The 13,486-nt window shown below is 43.1% G+C and overlaps 1 protein-coding gene across 1 annotated transcript in view; it reads left to right on the plus strand.

The window, feature by feature from the left end:
- The window catches only part of DOCK5 (dedicator of cytokinesis 5), a 241,436-nt gene that overhangs the window by 95,169 nt on the left and 132,781 nt on the right, over positions 1–13,486 (plus strand). The gene's annotated exons all lie outside the window — the stretch shown is intronic.

Here is a 13,486-nt window from a genome sequence, read left to right on the forward strand (position 1 = left end):
TTTGACCTCAGAATGCTAATAAGATATGCCAGGTCAGTGGTAAATTACATAGGAGCCAGCACATTCTCTCCCTGATAAATCATAATCAAAAGTTTTATATGTAGGTTTGCAATCAAGACAAGGTAAATCTAGCACTTAATATTAGCAGACTGAGAACATCAGGGACAGCCACCATGCAGGAGGCCAAGAATGCTGAGTCTGGTGGCAGCAGGCTGCACCTATGTCCTCTTTAGGAAGCTCCTTTCTCGACACTGGAATGCACAGGCATTGTTTTCTAAAATTTCTTCTTTCCTGGAGACCTTGTGGGTTGGTGTCTTTAGGTCTTGCCTTCCGTAAGCATTTTCCAGGCTTCCATGGCTGACTAGGAATTCCTCCGAACATATATTCCTTCACCTGACGTGTAAGTGAGATCATTGTGGTAAATGGACTTGACTCAGTGCCTGGGAGCCAGTCTCTTGGGTAGCTTTGCTCACTTAGGCTTTTGTTCAGTCATGCGTTGATTCTGCATTTGAACTCTCAAAAGGCAATCTTACTAAGTTCTCAGGAGCACCCACTCTAGACCCACAGTACTTAAAAACAGGAATCAAAACTCATTCTAGCATAACTTCGTAGAGTCAGTGGAAGATATTTCCTTTCCCAGGGGTATGGTTTCCCAGGATGGATCACAGCGGAAGTCACCAAGCCCTTCCCTGGAAAAGCACGTGGTCTTTCTCTGCCTGTCCATCCTTCAAGGTCCCAATTAAAGTCTGTTCTTCATAATGTATCATCTAAACACACCAACCCATAATGTTTCCTTCTGGACGATGGAGCTCTTAAGATGAACCTATCATCTGGCCCCTGGGACCCACTGCTCTGTAATGGAAGTGATCTTTTGATCTCTTTATGTTTCATTGCAGAGAGAGCTAACCTGTAGGTCCTTAAATGACAAGCGCAGGGATGAAAGAGATGCTGATTTAAGCCGTTTGGCCTACATCGATCATCTTGTCCCTCTATTGAAAGCATTCTCTGGTTCCGGTTAATTGATTGGCTAGTGGTGGATTGGAGGTTGATGGATGGGTTAGTTCCTTAACATAGTCTTTCTGGAAATTGGCGAGTGGTGAAATGTATTAGCTAATAAGTACCAGGACATAAGATTTTTATAGTTGCAAAATACACAAGAGTGGAGAATATGAATGGGCTAGACTTTTCTTCTTGCTAAATCACCGCTGTTATGCTTAGTTTATTACCTGTGTCTAATACATGTCCACAGCTAATTGTGCCAAGTCTGCTATGGACTTGAAATGGGAAGTAAGTGAGCCAGGGAGGAAGAAATAAGATCCATGTATTTGGGCTTCCAAAATCTCTTGGTAGTTAAATGGTGATAAACTCTGGTTGAGGATTTCCTGCATGGAAGTTCCACTATTTAATAGCAGAATTAGGTTCTAAGTTAAAAAGTAAAATCCACCCTCCTCTCAGAGGGCAACACATTTCCTGTCTTAATTTTGACATCTCATAAAATAATTATTTTGTTATTTGTGGATATTTTTTAAGTGTCTTGTAGCTGCTATTGGTTGACTAAAAGACACTCATTGTGGGAACCTTAATCAAGTGACAGGGTTGAGAATCTGCTTCTGCTTTGATACCTGCCTTCCCATTCAGAAATGATCCACTTAAAATGGAAATCTCGGAGTTCCAAACGCTGTGGCACAGTGAGTTAAGGATTCAACTGTAGCGACTCCCGTTGCTGTGGATATGTGGGTTCAATCCCTGGCATAATGGGTTAAGGATCCAGTGTTGCTGCAGCTGTGGCATAGATCACAGCTGTGGCTCAGATTTGATCCCTGGCCTGGGAATTTCCATATGCCACAGGTGCAGCCAAAAAAAAAAAGGTGGTGGGCATCTTGGCTTTCTTGGTTTTTTTTGCCCCGTCCCTTTGTAAAGCATCGACAGTTCCCTTCAGACAGAATTTCTGAATGGCTTTCTCAAAAAGTAGCAAGCCTCAACTATTCTGCCTCACTGGAGAAAAAGTAAAAGGAACCCAAATCTGTAGCTTTCAATTCTCCCACCTGCTGCCCTGAGACATACACACACACTTTTATTAGTATTTGTTTTCTGATTCTCAGTACATTTCTTCAATCTGTGTAAAATTAAGTACAGATTTTACTCACACACATCAGTAGTTGTATTATTTTTCTCATGCATGTTCTCCCACAGATTATGAAACCAGGCCTTCTCTTTGGTGTCTCTAAGGACACCTTAGAACCTTTGCATTTCTTGGCAATGAATTTCTTAGTTTTCTTCTTTCTGGTCTAAGTTCATGAGAAATTGAGGCGGTAGGTCTGGCGACTTGAGTGAAAGGAAGTTGTCATCCACTAACCAGGTTAAGCCCAGCCATGTAGGCACAGGTAATTATTCTAGAAAGGAAATCTTGTTTGTATAGCCCTGATATCTTTTTAGCAGTTAGTTATACAGTGCCTTGTGAAATTACCATCAGTAATGTTTTAAAAGGGAGAGGGGTGGCGGTGCCTTTGAGAGGAGAGCGCCCCCCCCCCCTTCAACCAGAGTAGAAAAAGAAATAACTTCATTTTCTGTTATATTCTTTATTGATATTTCATTTGTCTTTCCTCTCCACGTGCTGGGGCAGAAGCAAGTTGTGGGGGCCAGACAGGGGACTAGAATGAGGATGCTTGGTTTCTCATCCAGGCTCTGCCCCAGCTGACTCTGGTCAGGAGTGAAGTGCTTAAAGTCTCCAGGCATCTGCTGGATTTTGCCCGTCTGTAAAAGTGATAGAAAATCTGCCTTATTGATGCCATAGAGTTGTGAGGGTGTAGAAAGAGATGGTGGCTGGGAAGTCCTTGTGCAGATAGACCATCAAGCAAGAACTCTGCCCATGTGATTTGAAGAGTCTTTTTTGTTATTGTTGTATTTATAGGGCCACACTAGTGCTATATGGAGGTTACCAGACTAGGGGTCCAATCAGAGCTACAGCTGCCAGCCTACACCACAGCCTCAGCAACGCAGGATCTGAGCTGTGTCTGCAAGCTACATCATAGTTCATGGCAACGCTGGATCCTTAACCCACTGAGCGAGGCCAGAGATCGAACCCGCATCTTCATAGATATTAGTTGGGTTCATTACTGCTGAGCCATAATGGGAACTCCTGATTTGAAGAGGCGTGATGTCTGAGCTGGAGACTCGGAGCCTCCGAATCTCCCTTCTGTCCCCCGCACCCCTTAGCCAAGGCCGCTTCCATTGTCTTGTGTTGTCATCTTAGACGGACTGACCTTGAGCACTCAGTAACCAGGCTACATGTTTCTCACCATAGATAGCAAGCCTCCTAGCAGAGGTTCACGTCCAAAGGCAGGGATCACTGCAGAAAGGAAAGGGGAAGCCTGCCAGGGCTGCGTGCGAGTTCACTGCAGTTTCTGACAAGTTTCGCCCATACGGCTGTTCCTCTCTTGGAGCTCTGTTACTGCTTGATCAGGAAAGGAGGGAACGCTGTGAAGTAGGCCCTTGCCCGGGGAGAGAGTAAATCTGTGGATATTGGAGTCAGCCAGGCGGTCAGCTCTTAAATTCTGACTCGCTCCCTTCATTGGTATGTACTTTTATACTCAGAAAAAAAGAAGCCCGGTAATAGTTACTGCAAACTAACAGATACAAACAGAAGGAACACAGATTCTGCAGGCAGAGGTTTTACAGCTTGAGGCAGGTCCTTTGTTTGACCTCCTGAGTTTGCCTTTCCTCAGCTTCCGTGGTAATCATGTATGACAGATGCCTTGCAGGTTCATTGGCAGAAGTCAGTAGGATAATCCATGTAGAACTCCTAGGACAGTGCCTGGCGTGTTGTCTTCAAAATGTGACGGCCCCTGACTGTCCCCTTACAGCACTGCTGCACCAAAGAGCTGATTCATGATGAAAAGTGGGAGAACTAGATCAACATGGAATTTTGCCTTGAAGTAGTTTGAGCAGGTCGCACCATGTCCTCCACCTAGATAGAGCTGAGGGGTAGGCTTCCTTCAAGTCCTGGAGTTACTTAGCTTCTCTAGGTGGATAGCTTTTATTCGTTTAAGTTTATCTTTTTAGGGCTGCACCATAGCATATGGAAGTGCCCAGGCTAGGGGTCCAATGAGAGCTGTAGCTGCCAGCCTACACCACAGCCACAGAAATGCGGGATCCTAGCCAAGTCCATGACCTTCGCCACAGCTCATGGAAGTGCTGGGTCCTTAACCTACTGAGTGAGGCCAGGGATTGAACCTGCATCCTCACGAATAATAGTTGGGTTCATTTACCACTGAGCCACAGAGGGAACTCCTAGGTGGATAGCTTTGAATGACTCCATCCGTAATGCTGTACTGCCTCTTAGAATCATGGTTTTCCCTAGCCCTGCAAAGTAGATCCAGTGAGCTGAGCTTTGGCTTATTTTTCTTCCTCTCTGCTGCCATGCGAGGTCCCCCCAGCTGGAACTCGCATTGATTTACATGCGATTGGATGGATGTAATATCTTCGTTTACCTTTCCAGTGACAACTCCCTTATCCTTTTTTGAATATGCACATATCCGCACCTCACATCATCATTATCCTATTTTCTCAACTAAAAATTAGATCTTTTTTGTTTTTATTTTTTTGGTTTTTAGGGCTGCACTTGCAGCATATGGAAATTCCCATGTGGAAGTTCAAATCGTAGCTGTAGCTGCCAGCCTACACCACAGCCACAGAAATGCAGGATCTGAGCCACAGCTCCCGGCAACACTGGATCCTTAACCCACTGAGCAAGGCCAGGGTTTAAACCCTTGTCCTCGGGGATACTAGTCAGGTTTATTATTGCTGAGCCAGAGTGGAAACTCCCTAGATCTTTTTAAACCAAATTTATTGGAGTGTGGTTGACTTAAAGTGTTGCGTTAGTTTCAGGTGTACAGCAGAAGTGAATCAGTTATACGTATATGTATATCCATTATTTCTTCCCATAGAGGTTATTATAGAGTATTGAATAGATTTCTCTGTGCTCTACAGTAGGTGCTTGTTAATTATCTATTTTATATACAGTAATATATATATGTTATTCCCATCCTCCTAATTTATCCCTCCCCACCATGGTTTCCCCTATGGTAACTGGAAGTTTGATTTTGAAATCTCTTTGTTTCTGTTTTTTATAAGTAAGTTTTTTTGTATCATTGTTATTAGGTTCCTCATGTAAGTGCTAGCACATGATACTTGTCTTTCTCCAATTTACCTCACTTAGTATGATAATCTCGAGGTCCATCTATATTGCTACAGATGGCATTATTTCGTTCTTTTTAATGACTGAGTCATATTTCATTGCACATATGTACCACATCTTCTAATCCATTCCTCTGTTGATGGACATTTAAGTTGCTTCCATGTCGTGGCTATTGTAAATAGTTCTGCTACGAACATTGGGGTGCGTGTATCTTTTCAAATTGTGGTTTTCTTTAGATATATGCCCAGGAGTGGGATTGATGAATCATGCGGTCGTTCTATATTTAGTTTTTTAAGGAACCTCCATACTGTCCTCCATAGCGGCTGTACCAGTTTACATCCCGTCAACAGTGATGGGGAGGATTCCCTTTTCTCCACACTCTCTCTAGCATTTCTTATTTGTTAGGCTTTTTGATGTTCTGACTGTTGTGAGGTGGTGCCTCATTGTAGTTTTGATAAAAATCAGATCTTGAAAACTGATGTTAGAGTGTTTTTGTGGGGACATTGGGATGAGATTTTTTTTTTTTTTGTCTTTTTTGTTGTTGTTGTTGTTGTTGCTATTTCTTGGGCCGCTCCCACAGCATATGGAGGTTCCCAGGCTAGGGGTCGAATTGGAGCTGTAGCCACCGGCCTACGCCAGAGCCACAGCAACGCGGGATCTGAGCCGCGTCTGCAACCTACACCACAGCTCACGGCAACGCTGGATCGTTAACCCACTGAGCAAAGGGCAGGGACTGAACCCGCAACCTCATGGTTCCTAGTCGGATTCGTTAACCACTGTGCCACGACGGGAACTCCCCGGGATGAGAATTTTTGAAAGAGGGACTGTCCTGGGAAGATGTTGGCTTGTCATGCGCATCCTCTCTGACATCTCACCTTGAGATTAAGTTCAGGGCTTTTTTCCTACCTTTCAGTAGGAGAAACGCTTTGGTGGGGTTGGGTCAGCCAGGCTGTCTTGTTCATACAAGCTAAGGAGACTGAACCTAATCCTACCTTCTCATGGAGAAGAGCCTTGTGGTGAAAGGTTGTTAATACATCTTGTTAAATCCAGTGGACGTAGTTGCTAAAACGTAGTTCCTTGAAAGGATTGATCTTCTCTCATTGAAAATCTGCCAGCAAGATAGAACTTTATGCTGGCTTATAGTTCTGTAAAAATCTAAAGCAGAAAAAGTGCCTGTCACTGACGCTGGGGGTGGGAGGGTGAACTTGGCAAATGTAATGAATCGCCCTTTCTTCCCATCTTTGCATATCTAGGAAGATTAAAGCTACTCGAGTCTAATCTTTTCGAACCGATGGTTATGACTGGCTGCTGGAGCATATATGCTCTGAAGTATAATTAAGCTGGTCTCATGGCTGAAACTGGCGTCTGTTTGCTTATTATCAAGGATGGAGAATTCCCCTAGAATGCTTCGTGCTGGTGTCAGGGCGTTTCTGCTGAGTTGGAAGACCTGCTTAGGTGCATGGCTCTCGTGAGAGGCCAGAGGAGATGGGATGATGGCCAGAACGGGGCAGAGGCAATGTTTGGGTGTTTCTCCAGTTTTGTTTTTCTCTGACTTTGGTGCCTGGCTTTCAGGATTTTTTGCACTACTTCCAGAGGCAAAAACTGTCTCTTACTGGAATCTTTGCTTTAAAAGTCAAGCTTTTGGAGTTTCCTGGTGGCCTAACAGGTTAAGGATCCCAGGTTGTCACTGCAGTGGCTCAGGTTCGATTCCTGGCCCGAGAATTTCCATGTGCAGTGGGTGCACCAAAAAATAAAAACTGAAAAAAAAATTCAAGTTTTTGCTAGTCAGGCAAAGCATTTTTCTGACAGAGAGAAAAGGCACTGGACTGGATGGAAACAGTGACAGGACCCATGGGGATTCTTTCCTCCCCAGAGCTCAGAGGGTCAGCACAGCACAGGACTCAGAAGGACCAGCTCACCAAGCTGCATCCCAGGAGTTACAAATGCTTAGAAATGACATGAGATTAACTGCGAAGAGCTATGTACAGACTAAATTTGATATAGAGCCACCCCACTGTGAGTACAGCAGAAATGAGATGGTCAGAGTCAGATATGGTTAATCAGGAAGTTGTTTGGAGGAGTAATTGAGTTTAATGCCTTGGCCATAGACTTGAAGACGCTTATTGCTGAGAATAGATCTTAGTACCAGTCCCCTTATTTTACAGATGGGCATATCCCAGAGAGAATAATTTGCTCAAAGTCACTTAGCAAGTGAGTGATAGAATTAGGGATAGAGACCAAGTCCCTGCAACTTGCCGCAAAGAACTTTTGCATGGAAGCGGAAAGATTGGTGCGCAGAGGAGATATTGACTCTTCGGCAGAGGGGGTGGTAGGGTGGAAGACCAGAGAAGAGGCTTTCGACTCTGGTCTGCATTCTTTGGGAAAGTGAAGAATAGAATCTGGGTTTTCCGATACCCAATGGGGTGGTGCCATTGTCTCCCCGGCCCCCAGAATTTCTGAACTACTCAATGGATGGCTTCTGTATTTCTGCTGGCATTGACACCAAAGTGGTTTTTATTTTTGGTCACTTTGTTTTTATCTCTAGAAATTCTTTAAAAAACAACAACAACAAAAGACACCCAGAATAAAAATGTGAAAACCCTCAAAAAATGGGCAGAAGACCTAAATAGACATTTCTCCAAAGAAGACATACAGATAGCCAAAAAGCATATGCAAAGATGCTCAGCATCATGAATTATTTGAGAAATGCAAATCAAAACTACAGAGAAGTAACCACCTCACGCTGGTCAGAATGGCCATCCTCAAAAGTCTACAAACAGTAAATGCTGGAGAGGGTGTGGAGAAAAGCGAACCCTCCTACACTGTTGGTGGGAATGTAAATTGGTGCAGCCACTCTGGAAAACAGTATGGAGGTTCCTCAGAAAACTAAAAATAGAGTTACCATGTAATCTAGCAATCTCACTCCTGGGCATCTATCTGGAAAAGATGAAAACTCTAATATGAAAAGATACATGTACCCCAGTGTTCATAGCAGTAGTGTCTACAACAGCCAAGACATGGAAACAACCTCAATGTCCATTGACAGAGGACTGGATAAAGATGTGACGTGCGCACGCACACACACACACACACACACACAGACACACACGGTGGAATATTACTCCGCCATAAAAAAGAATATAATAATACCATTTGCAAGCAACATGGATGGACCTAGAAATTATCAGATTAAGTGAAGTAAGTCAGAGAAAGACAAATATCATATGATAGCACTTATATGTAGAATCTAAAATACGACACAAATGAATTTATCTACAAACAGAAACACACTCACAGACATAGAGAACAGACTTTTGGATGCCAGGGGGTAGAGAAGGGAAGGCTTGGGAGTTGGAGATTAGCAGTTACAAACTATTATATACAGGATAGATAAAAAACAAGTTTCTACCATATAGCACAGTGAGCTATATTCAATATCTTGTGATAAACTGTAATGGAAAACAATGTGAAAAAAGATATATATGTATACACACACATATATATATACATATATATTCATATATATATATATACAGATCACTGTACTATACAGAAATTAACACAGCATTGCAAATCAACTATACTTCAATAAAATAAATTTTTGGAGTTCCCTGCTCGGTGGGTTAAATATCCAGCATTGTCACCGCCGTGGCTCTGGTTATAGCTGTGGCACAGGTTTGATCCCTGGCCTGGGAACTTCCACATGCTGTGGGTGTGGCTAAAAAGGGTTTTGTTTTTTTTTTTTTTTTTAGTTTTTAACCCTCTTTTATTTATTTATTTATTTATTTATTTATTGCTTTTTAGGACCGCACCCATGTCATATTGAAGTTCCCAGGCTAAGGGTCGAATCGGAGCTGTAGCTGCCAGCCTACACCACAGTCACAGCAATGCGGAATCTAAGCTGCTTCTGCAACATACCCTCACAGCTTATGGCAATGCCGTATCCCCAACCCACTGAGCAAGGCCCGGGATTGAGCCTGCATCGTCATGGATACTAGTTGGATTCATTTCCACTGCATTACAATGGTAACTCTAAAAATTTTTTTAAATTAAAAAACAGGAGTTCTGGTCATGGCTCAGTTGTTAATGAACCTGACCAGTATCCACAAGGACACAGGTTCGATCCCTGGCCTTGCTCAGTGGGTTAAGGATCTGGTGTTGCTGTGAGCTGTGGTATATGTCGCAGATGTGGCTTTAATTCTGTGTTGCTGGGGCTGTGGCATAGGCTGGCAGCTATAGCTCTAATTCGACCCCTAGCCTGGGAACTTACATGTGCCGTAGTGTGGCCCTGAAAAAAAAAAAAAAAGACAACAAATAAATAAACAAAATGTAAAAAGTGAGACCTCAAAGATCTTCCAGTAGAATAGAGGGAGAAATTCTAAGCCAATGCAGACATATTTGTACTATCTGGTTAGAAGAATATTTAAAGTCCTCTATTTTGTATAGACGTTCTTCAAATTGAAACCAGAGTGTTATTTTAAGTTTGAGCTGTCACAGTTTGTTTTTCATTCCCTCCTGTGTCCCAGACTTGTGCTGACTTTTGCAGAGAGGATCAAAGAAATTATTTATTCAGTTTCTTACCCCACTGAATTATGTGACAACGGCTGCTAGTGTAACATGTCTGAGATGGGTGAGGGCTAGAGACAGTAGAAAAGGCACTTTGTAACCAGCAGGCTGGGGCGTAACAGGGGGGAGGATGGACACTCTGGGACCTTGGCTCCTGGCGTTATGAGGAGTGCCCGGTTTTCTCCTCTCCTGCCCTCATTTGCTTCCCCCAGAATCCATCAAGTGTCAGGCCAGCTACTGCAGAGAACATCCACTTAGAACAGTCTTAGGAATGTGGTAACAATATCCATTTCCTTAAAGTAAATGGAGAGATGGCTTCCTTTGGGGTGTTCCAGCTTGCCTATTCAGAATTAATTTGGCACAGTGAGCCAGAGAAGAATAGCTGTCTTCATCCTTCTTGGGGGGAACTCTTGGCAGACCAGGCTGATATGGACAGGCAATAATTAAATTGCCTTGGATAGTGTCTGATATAATTGAGACCAAGAACTTGTGACTATGAGCCGCGAACAGAGTGCATCTCTCACAGAGGATCCCCTGGACCAGGGAGCCCTTTCTTTACTGTATTATGAGATCTAATATCTTAATTAAAATGAGAGAACACAGCGGGCGGGGGGGGGGGAATCACCTAACTAGGAGTGGACAAATAGTTCTCAAGAAAGTAAAAAAGATCCCTTTCTGCCTAGCAGCTTTACAGGCAACATTTTATAGACTTAATTTCTCAATTTGAAAAGACAATGCATTTGGAAACATTTTATATGAAATGGAGTGGGGGGAAAAAAGCATGATTTTTTTTTTTTTTAAGTCTTTCTAGGGCTGCACCGGAGGCACATGGAAGTTCCCAGACTAGGGGTTTAATCGGAGCTGTAGCTGCCAGCCTGCACCACAGCCGCAGCAATGTCAGATCCCAGCCTCATCTGTGACCTACACCACAGCTCAAGGCAATGCCGGATCCTTAACCCAATGAGCGAGGCCGGGGATCGAACCTGCATCCTCATGGATACTAGTTGGGTTCATTAACCATTGAGCCACGACGGGGGCTCCAGGATTTTTTTTTTAACCTTTGCTTTCCAAAAATGGAATTTTTAAATTCTCATTTATGTTTTTCAAAAGAGGCAATTCAGAAAAAGCTGAAAGCATAAAATATAGGTAGTTTGACATCTTTAATTGGCTTTCGGGTTCTGTATTTTCAGGTTCGTGGTATTAGAGCTGATGCAGTCACAGATAAATGAGCTCTTTGCTCTCTCCTTTGTGTTTTCACCGAACCTTGACCTTCTCATGGGGCTCTTGCTGTCCCCACTGTCCCCACTTCTAGGCTGAGCACTCTTCCATTCACATTTACTCTTTGTTCAGGATTAGCTTGAATGTTTGCAGCCCTGATTCTTGTTGATCCCTTGCCAGGAATCTGCCCCAGGACTGCTGGTGAAGAGCATCACTAAGGAGCATGTGGTTCAGCCAGCAGCACCATCACGTGGCTATTTTTTTTTTTTTTGTATTGTTTTTGTAGCAGACCACAATAATCCCTATAATTTTAGAAGTATATGGTTGTGTAAATAGATCATGGCTTTTCATCTATAAATGAAAAAGAAGTGGTTCAGTATGGGGTGATGCTGTATCTTTGTGCATCAAAAGGGATACCTGAAGCAGTTCTTTGCAACCATTCCACCTAAAGTGGTCTCCTCCCCCCAGATACACCCTATCAAATCGCCCTACTTCCTCGCACTTTTTATAACCTGAAATTATCTCATGTGTGCATATATATGTAAATAATATGTATTACCTTGATATATTTTGTATATTATATATTTTATATATATTTATAGAAATATATAAGTTTATTTCTTGCTGTCTTCTCCTTCTAGAATGAGCAGGAACTTTATTTCCAGCACATAGTAGATGTTCATTGACTTTTTAAAAATTTTTTTATCAAAGTATAGTTGGTTTACAGTGTTGTGTCAATTCCTGCTGTATAGCAGAGTGACCCAGTCATATATATATACATACATTCTTTTTCTCATATTATCGTCCATCATTTTCTATCACAAGTGATTGGATAGAGTTCCCTGTGCTGTACAGCAGGACCTCATTGCTTATCCATTCTAAATGTGATAGTTTGCATTTACTAACCCCACATTCCCAGTCCATCCCACTCCCTCCCTCTCCCTGTTTTAATATAATGAATGAATCCATCCTTTAGATAGAATCAAGGTTATAATGGTATGACATCAAGTATCTGATTCTTAAAATGACTGAGGCACAAATAATTAGTTGGTTGTAAGTGTATTTAGTTCAGCTACAGGAAGTTATTTCTGAAGCCCAGAATAACGGTTTAATTATTCTGAGTCTAATAGTTTTGGGAATAGTCTAACAATGTTGTGGGAATTGTAAAATAGTATTTGACATTCCATTTTTTTGGCCATGCCCATGGCACGTGGAAGTTCCCATATTAGTGATCTGACGCCTCAGCAGTGACCAGAACCATAGCAGTGGTAATGCCAGATCCTTAACCCACTGTGCCACAAGGGAACTCCTCACATTCTATTTTTGATTTTCCATTGTTTCTGAAATTACAGCTCTTTCTCCATGCATACTTTATGGATGCTGAACTTTTTTTTTTTTTTTTTTTTTTTGCTTTTTAGGGCCACATCTACAGCATATGGAGGTTCCCGGACTAGGGGTCCAATCTGTGCTACAGCTGCTGGCCTGTGCTATAGCCACAGCAACATCAGCTCTGAGCTGCATCTGTGACCTACACCACAGCTCACAGCAACTCCAGATCCTTAACCCACTAAATGAGGCCAGGGGTAGAAGCCACAACCTCATGGTTCCTAGTCAGATTTGTTTCTGCTGTGCCACTACAGGAATTCCCTGAATATTTTATAGAGTGTATACTCTATACCAGCTCCTAGGGATCCCAAACTGAACAGAACCAGCTCCTTGTCCTGTGGCTTCTTACCATTGAGGGGCAGAGTAAGACAAGGCAGGGTGGTCCAGGTTCTGAGTGTCGCGTTAGGCGTAAATTCCAGCAGCTCTGGGCGAGACGGCCCACCCAGAGTTATGATTTCGAGGACGAGACTTCTAAGTTGAGGCTGTAGAAATCAGAACTAGCAACTGGAGGAAGACGTATTGGGTTGACAGTGGAGGTTATGGAGGAAGAGGAGAAAGGTGCTTCCAGGTAGAGGAGTCACATATTGAGTCTGGATTCCTTTGGGAGAAGTGGATGTAGCTTTGCATGGAAGGAGCATAGTTTAGTTCGTTTGTTTGTTTCCTTTTTATGGCCACACACACAGCATATGGAGGTTCCCAGGCTAAGGGTCTAGTCTGAGCTACAGCTGCCAGCCTGCACCACAGCCACAGCAATGCCAGGTCCGAACCAAGTCTGTGACCTACACCACAGCTCACAACAGTGCCGGATCCCTAACCCACTGAGCGAGGCCAGGGATCGAACCCCCAACCTCGTGGTTTCTAGTGGGATTCTTTCTGCTGCACCACGACGGGAACTCCAGGAGTGTATATTTTTGAGGTAGTGGCTGGTGTTCAGAGTGGCTGGGATTGTGAATAGGAGCCAAGATGGGAAGAACTTACATGTGATCTGCTGTATCCGAAAGACAGTGGAAATCACTTGGAGGGTTTTAAACAAAGGAGGGATGGGGCAGAAGTTTAGGGTGAATGGATGATTCTGTACATTTATGAGTTAGGACCAACCATCCATCTTTACAAGTGCTT

Source organism: Sus scrofa, chromosome 14, assembly GCF_000003025.6.
Source record: "Sus scrofa isolate TJ Tabasco breed Duroc chromosome 14, Sscrofa11.1, whole genome shotgun sequence".
Lineage (NCBI taxonomy): Eukaryota > Metazoa > Chordata > Mammalia > Artiodactyla > Suidae > Sus > Sus scrofa.